At 52.6% G+C, this 9746-nt stretch overlaps 1 pseudogene; it reads right to left on the bottom strand.

Annotated features, from left to right (window-relative positions):
- Positions 1–5357: 5357 nt before the first annotated feature.
- Positions 5358–7045, bottom strand: LOC102970722 (annotated as a pseudogene).
- Between the last annotated feature and the right edge of the window lie 2701 nt (positions 7046–9746).

Genomic DNA, 9746 nt, shown 5'->3' with positions numbered 1-9746 from the left:
AATCACCAACAGCCAATGACTTCCTCAATCAGGCCTAGGTAATGAAACTTCCAGAAGAATCTTTAAACAGGGAGATCTGGGAAGTTTCTGAGCTGGACAGGGACATCGGGAACACTCCTAGAGAGGGCATGGGGGCTCTGTGTGCCCACCCCCACCCATACATCTTGCCCTACGCACCTCTCTCCTTTCCATTAGGCTGTTCCTAAGTTGGAGCCTTTATAATAAATTGCTACATGTATGTAAAGTATTTTGCTGAGTTCTTTGAGCCATTCTAGCAAATTATTAAACCCAAGGAGGGGGTTGTGGGAAATTTATAGCTGGCCGGTCGGAGGAGCGGGGGCCACCTGGGCCTGTGACTTGTGTCTGAGGCGGGGCAGTCTTGGGGGGCTCAGCCCTTGACCTGTGTGGTCTGCGCTAACTCTGAGCAGTTAGTGTCAGAATTGAATCGAGTTGTAGGACAGCCAGCTGGTGTCCGGGAAGTGGAGAATTCGTTGGCGCGGAAAGGACCCACACATTTGGTGTCGGAAGTGTTCTGTGGGTAGAAACAGATCCCAGCATACGCCTAGTTCGGAAGGCCTGGCTTTTGCTCTGAGGCGAGCATTGGTTGCTACCATCAAGGCCCAGCATCAGGAAGATGTGGCCATGCCCTCGCAGCCATGCGGGACATCTAGGGTCTCTCTCGCAGGGTGCCTGCCCACTGGAACTTCTGGCACGGACGACCAGAGCAGGAAGAATCTTCCCTCTTGTCAGCTGGCTCCCCCAGGGGAGGGGAGGTAGGAGGAGCTGGGCTCACCCGTCTGGCTGGTAACCTACTTCCTTTGTCGGGAGAAAGAGGGATATGGCAAAAGGCCACCGTGCTTAAGGAGAATCCCTCCTCACAAAACCCGGAGGACCGGGGAAGAAGTGAGCCTCACTACCAGACAACACCTGCATCACAGGGCTGACGCGATCAAGTACAATGACTCGTTGAAAGTGCTTCCAACCACCTAGAACGAGGTCACTGTCAAGACACCTTATAAAATGTTATTTACCAAACATCGTCTGGTGGCTGTATGTGGAACCGGCCTCTCTGTGCCCTGCCTCCCAAGCTCTGCCTCACGAGTGCGGGAGGAAACGTCGACAGAGGGCCAGGTCGAGCCCAGACACCCGTCCTTGACTTCCTAGCACATGCCAGCGCCCGTGGGCCGCCCATCATTCCATCGAGAACAGCGTAAACATTAGACAGTTTGTAATTATACTTAGAACAAATCTTCCCCTCACTGGCGTGGCTTAAACTCCCCGGGACATCCCAAAATAAGCCTGTTCCCCGCTCCCTCGGGTGGGTGCCCAAGCAAGAGGGAATTCGCAGATTTTCTCCTAGCCACCACTCTGCTCTTTGCGAAGGAGCGAAGTAACAATCTGATTTTTCAAAATGGGGAATTATAACCACCCTTGCCGGTGGGTGGTGTCGTCAGGCAGCAGATGCAATGCCGGCGAGAGCCCTGTCGGCCCGTCTTCCTCCGTCCCTCCTCCTCCTTCCTTCCCACCCTCTCTCTTCCTTTCATCCTGCTACAGGGTAGTACTAATCATCATAACTAACAGCTTGGGTGTTTTCTATGCAGCAGACGCTGTTGTGGGTTTTTTTTTTTTTAATGCTTATTTCTTTATTTTGAGAGAGAGAGAGAGTGTGTGCACGTGCACGCTCAGGTGAGGGGCAGAGACAGAGAGGGAGAGAGAGAATCCCAAGCAGGCTCCGGGCTGTCCGTGCAGAGCCGGATGCGGGGCTTGATCCCACGAGCCATGAGATCGTGACCTGAGCAGAAATCCAGAGTGAGACGCTTAACCGGCTGAGCCCCGCCAGGCGCCCCGACACTCTTGTGTTTTATACGAATTAATTCACTTATTCCTCATCCCAGGCCTAGGAGGTAGGCACTATAATTACCTCTGCTTTATAAACGAGACACCGGGAAACTTGGCCAGATCACAAGATGAGTTACATAGTCGAGCTAAGATTCAAGCCCAAGCTCTGTAACTTTGGCTCCAGACCCTGTGGGTTTCACTGCCGTCCTCGGCTGCCTCTAGTCTTGGTACAATCGAGTTTTAGGGCTGGGTCTCGGAGAGGTGAAATGAGGGCCTCAGGGCCCTACTTTCACCGGAAGCCTTAATAACCAGGATGAGGGAATGCTTGCTGAGGTCCAGCCCAGCTAACAGAAAATTCTCCGCACCTGATTAGAAAACCGGTCAAAGCAACCATTATAGAGTATTATTTCCCTTTATTTTTTTTTATAAAAATTTTTTAATGTTTACTTTTGACAGAGAGAGAGAGTGACAGAATCGGAAGCAGCCTCCAGGCTCCGAGCTGTCAGCACAGAGCTCGATGCGGGGCATGAACCCACGAACTGTGGGATCATGACCTGAGCCGAAGTCGGACGCTTAACCGACTGAGCCACCCAGGAGCCTCTTGTTTTCCTTTATCTCCCCACTGTTCTTTGCACGTGAAGATTTTGGGGGACCCTCCTGGAGAGCGGCTGACCAAGGTCTGGCGCAGAATCTCTTCCCCCGCTCCCCACCATCGTATCTAACGCAGACTGCCCTTTGGTGTGTGAGGCCATGTGTCACACACCCAGTGCTCTCTCCTCCAGGCTGAACAGCTTCTGGTCCTTCAACCACCTCTCTGTGGGGCAGCAGGGCAATGCCTCAGCACCTCGCAGCCCACCAGCCCAGCCCGGAGCTCCCCGTGAACTCAGAATGGCTCCCCCTAGACCTGCTCCGCTCTGGGCACGGGCCCTCCCATCTGGACTTACCAGTTTGATGCCCTAGGCCCTTGTGAACACGGGCTCAGCTCACAGATGCCCAGAGCGGCCCTCAACCCGCAGTGACTGTGGTGGATGGACACACGCCCCAGCCTCCCCTCCTTCAGGTGAAGGGTTCTGGAAGGTTCTCTTGGCTTCTCAGAAGTTTTATCAGAACCAGGTATCATTCTTGGCAGTGACCTTGATAGCATGCCCTCGTGTTGGTTTTTCTTCTTTTTCTGGGACTTCTTCCTGTTTTCTCAGTCCTGCTTCTAAAGATCGACTCTCAAAGAAATTACTTGGATGCAAGTTCTTTGTCTCGAGCTCTATTTTTGAAGGAAGCCACACTGAGACTACCAGGGTCCAGACAGCCCCCCGCCTTACATTTCCTCTCAGAAAGCCCCCTACAAAATGTGCTAGAGAGATGTGGGGATGGGGGCAGAGTTGTCGTGGTCTTGGGGTAAAGGGGAGCAGTGGTGTGGCCAGTTAGAGGTCCCAGGAGCCTCTCTTACGGCCAGAATGTGGGGCTGAGAGCAAATGCCAGGAATGCACCGAGGGTATGTCTTGGGGGGGGGGGCGGGGGAGGGTGGGCAGCGGGCCTTCAGATTGTGCCTGGGACAGCTGATGACCTTATAGGCCCTACCCATGTACTGGGGTGGCTGTGCTGGACACAAGGGGGGCACCAACTACTGTCTGAGGTCCTAACGGTCAGCCGGCCTGAATTTCAGAATTGCCAGCCTCTAACATCACATGGGACAATTCCTTAAAATATCTATCTATCTATCTATCTATCTATCATCTCTATATCTCTATACCTATACTTATATCTATATCGTTTATATCTCTATTTATACCTTTATCTATATCTATACCTATACCTATGTCTATATCTGTATCTATATCTATCTCTATATCTATATATGTCATCTATCTATATCAGTCCGGGGACTGACTATATCTAGTCAGTCTGGGGAACCCTGACCCATACAGGCGTGCTGATTTTTATTAACCTGCTTTCCGCTTGTATTAATTTGGAGGAGGGGGTAAAGGAGTGGGTATGTGGGATCAGTCCCGAGCCTCACCTTGTGTTGGATGACTTGCTAAATATTATGGAGAATAAGCTGGCCAATTACAACAGGTTGAACTTGAATTTTTCTGCATCAGAGTTCAGGTCTTGACAAAGATTTCCTGACGTCAGGCCTCATGACCTGTGGCTCTTACTGGCTGAATTTGGGACAGAAACTCAGGGGGTGGAGATCTCCAGGAGCCGGACCCTTGCCTGGACAGACTTATTAAAAAAAAAAAAAAAAAAAAAGCTGTCTGGCCCCAACTTTCTCTAGAGAGCAACTACTGAAAATTCTTTTGATTTTTTTAATGTGTATTTATTTTTGAGAGAGAGAGAGAGAGACAGAACACAAATGGGGAGGGTCAGAGTGATAGGGAGACACAGAATCCGAAGCAGGCTCCAGGCTCCGAGCCATCAGCACAGAGCCCGACGCGGGGGCTCCAACGCATGAACTGTGAGATCGTGACCTGAGCCTAAGTCGGACGCTTAACCGGCTGAGCCCTCCCAGGCGCCCCCTGAAAGTTGTTTTAAAATGGATTCTTTAGGGGGCGCCTGGGGGGACTCAGTCAGTTGAGCATCTGACTCTTGATTTCAGCTCAGGTCATGATTCCGGGGTTGTGAGATCGAGCACCCAGTACGGAGCCTGCTTGGCATTCTTTGTCTCCCTCTGCCCCTCCCCCGCTTTCCCGTACTCTGTCTGTGAAAAAAACAAATCCAAACCGGATTGTTTGGTATTTGGCTCCATATCACATATCTCTGTGGGCCTTTCAAGGTTAAGAGCCCCTACGTGATTTCATAACCGATTCAGTCCAAAAGGGTGAATGCTCAATCATTGGTGAAAGGCCATTATCTAAATGACAGTCCAGTCCTTACAGCTGATACAGCAGTTTTCCCTGAAGCAGATTTGAAATGTTCGAGGCAATTTGCAGGAAATGTGTTTTTCACGTTCTTTCTGAACTTGTTGCCTTTTTGCAGGTACCACTTCCTACCTGCTGTAGAACTTGTCCTGAGAAGGCCCCTGGGAGACGATCTGTAGGATCCTATAGCGGCACAAAGCAGATGGCAGGGCGCGTGGGGGGGAAGCCCCTCCCCCCAGAAGTGTTCAGTGTCCTTGAACATGGAGCCTTCACACTGGAGGTTCGGGCTTTACCAAAACGCAAACCCTTCGAGGTCGAGGTCTGCTGTTCACAAAGAGCCGATAACGGCTACCCAGCGGTCCTTCCTTTTTTTTTTTCTCTTCATAGAAGACAGGGAATACTTTATTCAAACCCATCAGAGAAACAGACGGCTTGGGTCTATAACAAAGCATCATTTTTCTTCTTAAGGTTATTTTATTTATTTTGGGAGAGAGAGAGTGGGGGAGGGGCAGAGAGAGGGGCAGAGAGAGAATCCCAGGCGGGCTCCGTGCCCTCAGCACACAGCCCGACGCGGGGCTCGGTCTCTCAAGCCGTGAGATCATGCCCTGAGCCGAAATCAAGAGCCCGACGCTCAAACGCCTCAGCCACCCAGGCGCCCCAAGGTATTGTGTTTTTAAAAATAGGCCAGTAATTGTATAGGAGAGTATACACTTCTACGTACAAATGAACTGATCAGAGCACAACTTTTCAATATTTAAAACAGAATAAGCTTTCCTGTAAAAGCAGCACCTTTGTGACATCTTTAACGGTAGTGCTCCTCTCCTCCTTCCTCACCCTCTCCCGCCACAGAATCCACACCAACCTCCTCAGAATCCTTCTCGAGGGCGGCCGTGTTCTCATGGGCCTCTTCCTCCGTGCCCCTACCCACATACCAGTGGACAAGGGCGTGCCTGGCATATATCGGGTCAAACTTGTGGTCTAGGTGAGCCCAGGTCTCGGGGATGGCCGTGGTGCTCTCAGCATACACACAGCTCGCTGCACCTTGGTCGGATCTCCAGCAGGTAGCACGGTGGGAGGCAGGTTACTGATGGCAACTCTGAAGCCAGCCGGGCACCAGTCCCCAAACTGGACGGTACTTTTGGTCTCGATGGCAGCAATGGCGGCACTGACGTCTTTGGGAAGCATAGGACCACTGTACGACGGGCAGCAAGCCATGTATTTGCCACGGCGAGGGTCACGTCTCACCGTCTGGTTCACGGACTTAAAGGATGCATCGATGATCTCTGCAACGGGATGCTGTTCACAGTAGGCCCTCTCAGCGGAGATGACAGGAGTATAGGTGGCCACGGGGACGTGGATGCGGGGGTAGGGCACCAGATCGGTCCGGAATTCTCTCGGATCAACACCCAGGGCTCCATCAAATCCGAGGGAAGCAGCGACGGAGGACACAATTTGACTCATCCACCTGTTCAGGTTAGTAGTCCAGGTTGGGTGTTCGGTACTGAGGTTTCCACGACAGATGTCATAGATGGCCTCGTCGTCTACCAAGAGGGCACAATCAGAGTGCTCGCTCCAGGGCGGTGTGGGTAGTGAGGATGGAGTTGTAGGGCTCAACTACAGCCCTGGAAACCTTGGGGGCTGCGTAAGTGGAGAGCTCCAGCTCGGGCTTCTTGCCATAATCGACAGAGAGACGATGCACCGGCAGGGAGGTGATCCTGGTGACAGGTCCCCCTCCAAAGCTGAGGGAAACCAAGAAGCCCTGAAGACCCGTGCGCTGGCGGGCCAGTTTCTGAATTCGGTCCAAGACAAGGCCAGTGATCTCCTTGCCAATGGTGTAGGGCCCTGGGGCATGGTTATTAGCGGCAGCTTTCTCGCCGGTGAGGAGCTTCTAGGGCAGAAGACCTGATGGGGGCTGCCGGTGTGAACTTCATCCACGTCTCCGGGTCCCAGGTCACCAAAAGCTGGCCTGCGCACGTGTACTCTTCTCACTGACGAAGTTGTTGAAGGAGCCATCTCCTCCCCCAAGGGTCTTGTCATTGGCACCTGACCCTTGGGCTGGATGCTATGTTCCAGGCAACAGGGCTCCCAGCGGCCGTCGCGGACCTGGACACCAGCCTGGCCAACGTGGGCGGCAATGTGCTCACACGATTGCTGCTCTGTGGCTGCCCGCCTCCGGAGATTACTTTTCATGGAAGAGACGAGTGTTGAGTTCCCGCCAGGATGTCTATCTCATCTTGCCGGGATCCAGAGGCTTTATGTTCTCTCCTTCCTCCCCGATCCCACAACCTGCTGTGGAAGGAACTGGAAAAGCAGCGCCAGCCCACGGAAGCAGTTTACCGATAGTAGCCCGTGTAACGGCCACCACGTTATTATAGAAAATACATCAATAACCATTCAGGATTCAAAGTGTTACTTACAATCATCGTATATGACATGATCACTAGGGGTTTCGCGGATCTGCAGGCTTCCTGTTGTCTCACTACATTTTTTTTTTTTTATGATTACACTATGTAATATGTGCAATTAAAGAAATTCTCTCATTACCGCCCCCCCCCCCCAACCATGAATAAGTTTTCTCTTATGTTTTTTCTTCTGGAGGAGCTTTACAGGTACACATCCCAAATCTTAAAATCCTGTGTGTGTGAGGGTGGGGGGCGGGAGTGATAGGATTTGCTTCTGTTCATTTGACATGGTCGTTTGGGAATTAGTGCTGATTTCCCTGCCCCCCCCACCCCCCACCCCGGTCCCCCTTTTCCCGGAATGTGACAGCCTCTCCCTTCACTCGGGTTTTCTTCCGGTCTCCTGCCGAGGTCTGTCCTGTCCTTGGTAAAGAGGCTGTGCATTGATTTTTATGAGCCACCTCTTTCTTCCCTTTAATTTTCCAGCTGGTTTTTGTTATTATATCAGAAAAGCACTAAGCCCGGAGTATTTCTTTTCCAGGCAGCCACCGTATGGAATTGCCGTTCTAGTTCTAAGTGTTTTCCAGTCGATTCTAATTGGTTTTCTAGGTGGGTAGTTATATCATCAAACACTTTCTTGTCTCCTTGTCAATATTTATAATTCTCGGTCCATTCAGAATTTAATGAGAATACCTCTCTTGTCCCAATGATTCTGTGAGGTATTTTTTATTATGTTAAGGAAATAACATTTGATTACAGTTTTCTATGGATTTTTTTTTTTTTTTTTTGATTCTGGGAAGAATGCTGGATTTTCTTCAGATAAAGACTCTGTAGTCAGCCGCTGGGGTCGGGTCCCACCGAGCGAGTGGAATGTGTAATGCTGTGTAGCAGGAAGACAAATCGGATATCGGTGCATATCCGTCTTTAAACGTCCAGAAAACTTCAATAGTTCACGGGGACAATAGGACGGTGTATTTGATGTTAGATTATTCCAGATAACCCAGACTGTTCCGGGTGGAACAGTCAACCACCCTTTGCTCTCCCGTCTATCTGCCCTCCCTGCCTGCCCTCACTGTGGGGACGACATGGCCCAGGCCCCCAAGAACCCCCGCCCACCTCTACCCCGCTAATGGATGCGCTGGAAGAAAAGAAGGGAGGGGGAGGAAGCGGGGGGGTCCAGCGTGTTTCTCTGCCTTCTGGGGTATCCCTGGAAGAAGGGATACCCACTCCCACTGCATAGCGCTCCTTTGATGGCCAAGCGGCAGTCAGATGACCCTGGTCTGGGGGCTTTCGCTAAAACCGCCTTAAACCACCTCTCCGGCCATCGGAGCCCCAGCTCTAAGGGCCGCAGCAGCAGGGCCGGCTTCGTGGGCGTCCGCCCGCAGCCGCGTGGCCACAATCCGTGCAGGGGACCCTGACCAATGCAGGACCACCGCAGTCATGCGTGGCTGCTGGGGACACGGTCGCCGTCCAGCCTGAGTCCCCATGTAGGTGTCCGGCCTTATGCACGCATCTCTGCTGTGTGTGTGTGTGTGAGCGAGCAGTCCTGAGTCCTACGTGAGGGCCTCTCCTTCCCGGATCTGCCAGGAGGGGTGGAATCGGCTGCCGTGGAGCCATTCTTCCTATTACAGGCTCACAAGCCCAGGCGAAAGGTTGGCCCGGCGCGTGGAGGGCTTCAGACGGCAAAGCGCCGGGCACAGGGGCTGGTGCCGGAGGCTTCGGAGAGGGCTGGTGGTCCACCCTTGTTGAGACGTGTTGATGAACACGCCAGTTACCTCAATTCTTCCTTTCTCAGCAGCTTAGCCGCTACACTGGAGGCAAAGCCACGTCCAGCTTTTCTCTGGGTCCCAGTCAATTCTTCCACGGTCCCTAACATGGCCTTAGTCTCCAAGGTTTTTCTTCTTCCTGTTTAGCCAGAGGAAGAATAGTGGTTAAGAGCTTGGGATTGAATCCAGTTCTGCCACCTGCCAGCTGTGTAACCTTGAGCAAATTATGGACCCTCTCTGAGCCTTAGTTCTGCCGTCCGTAAAATGGGATGAATAGCAGTACCGACTCGTCCCCTGCTTTAAATCTCTGGCTCCTTGCCCCCCATCAGCCAAACTCCAACAAGTCTTTGATGTGCAGCATAAGGACCCCCTCCCCATCGGCCCACCTCGGCTGTGTCCCAGCCTCACTTAGCTCTCAGCACTGATTTGCATGGCAGTCCTGCCGAGGTGAGGAGAGCTCAGGTGGACTTGCCCGGCACCGGTGAGTGGCAGAGCCAGGGACAGCTCAGTGCCCGCAGGACACCAAAGTCCTTCCTCCCCAACCTGCCCCTCACATCCCCCTGTGTTTCCAGAACATTCCATGCTGTTTCATTCCTCTGTCTCCTTGTCTGTACACCGTTCTCCTCCCCAGGGCATCCAGAGAATCGTAAGTGAGTTGGGCCACAGCAAGCAGGTGCAGACGAGAGGGGGCGGAGCCAGCAGACAGGAGGCGTGGGGGGCCACGGAGGGGTGCGGTCACAGCTGCATTTCAGAGACTGGTGTGAGCACAACCCCGTGCCCTCCCTTTCCTGAAGGGGGGGGGGCGTGGCTTTCCACGTGGGATCCTGACACCAAAACCCACGGCCTCCACGTTTCAGGCAGAGGTTGAAAAGTGCACACAGCGTGTC

This window comes from Panthera tigris, chromosome A2 (assembly GCF_018350195.1).
Source record: "Panthera tigris isolate Pti1 chromosome A2, P.tigris_Pti1_mat1.1, whole genome shotgun sequence".
Classification (NCBI taxonomy): Eukaryota; Metazoa; Chordata; class Mammalia; order Carnivora; family Felidae; genus Panthera; species Panthera tigris.
Note: the sequence above shows the minus strand (reverse complement) of the source record. Positions and strands in the feature narration are given on the sequence as shown.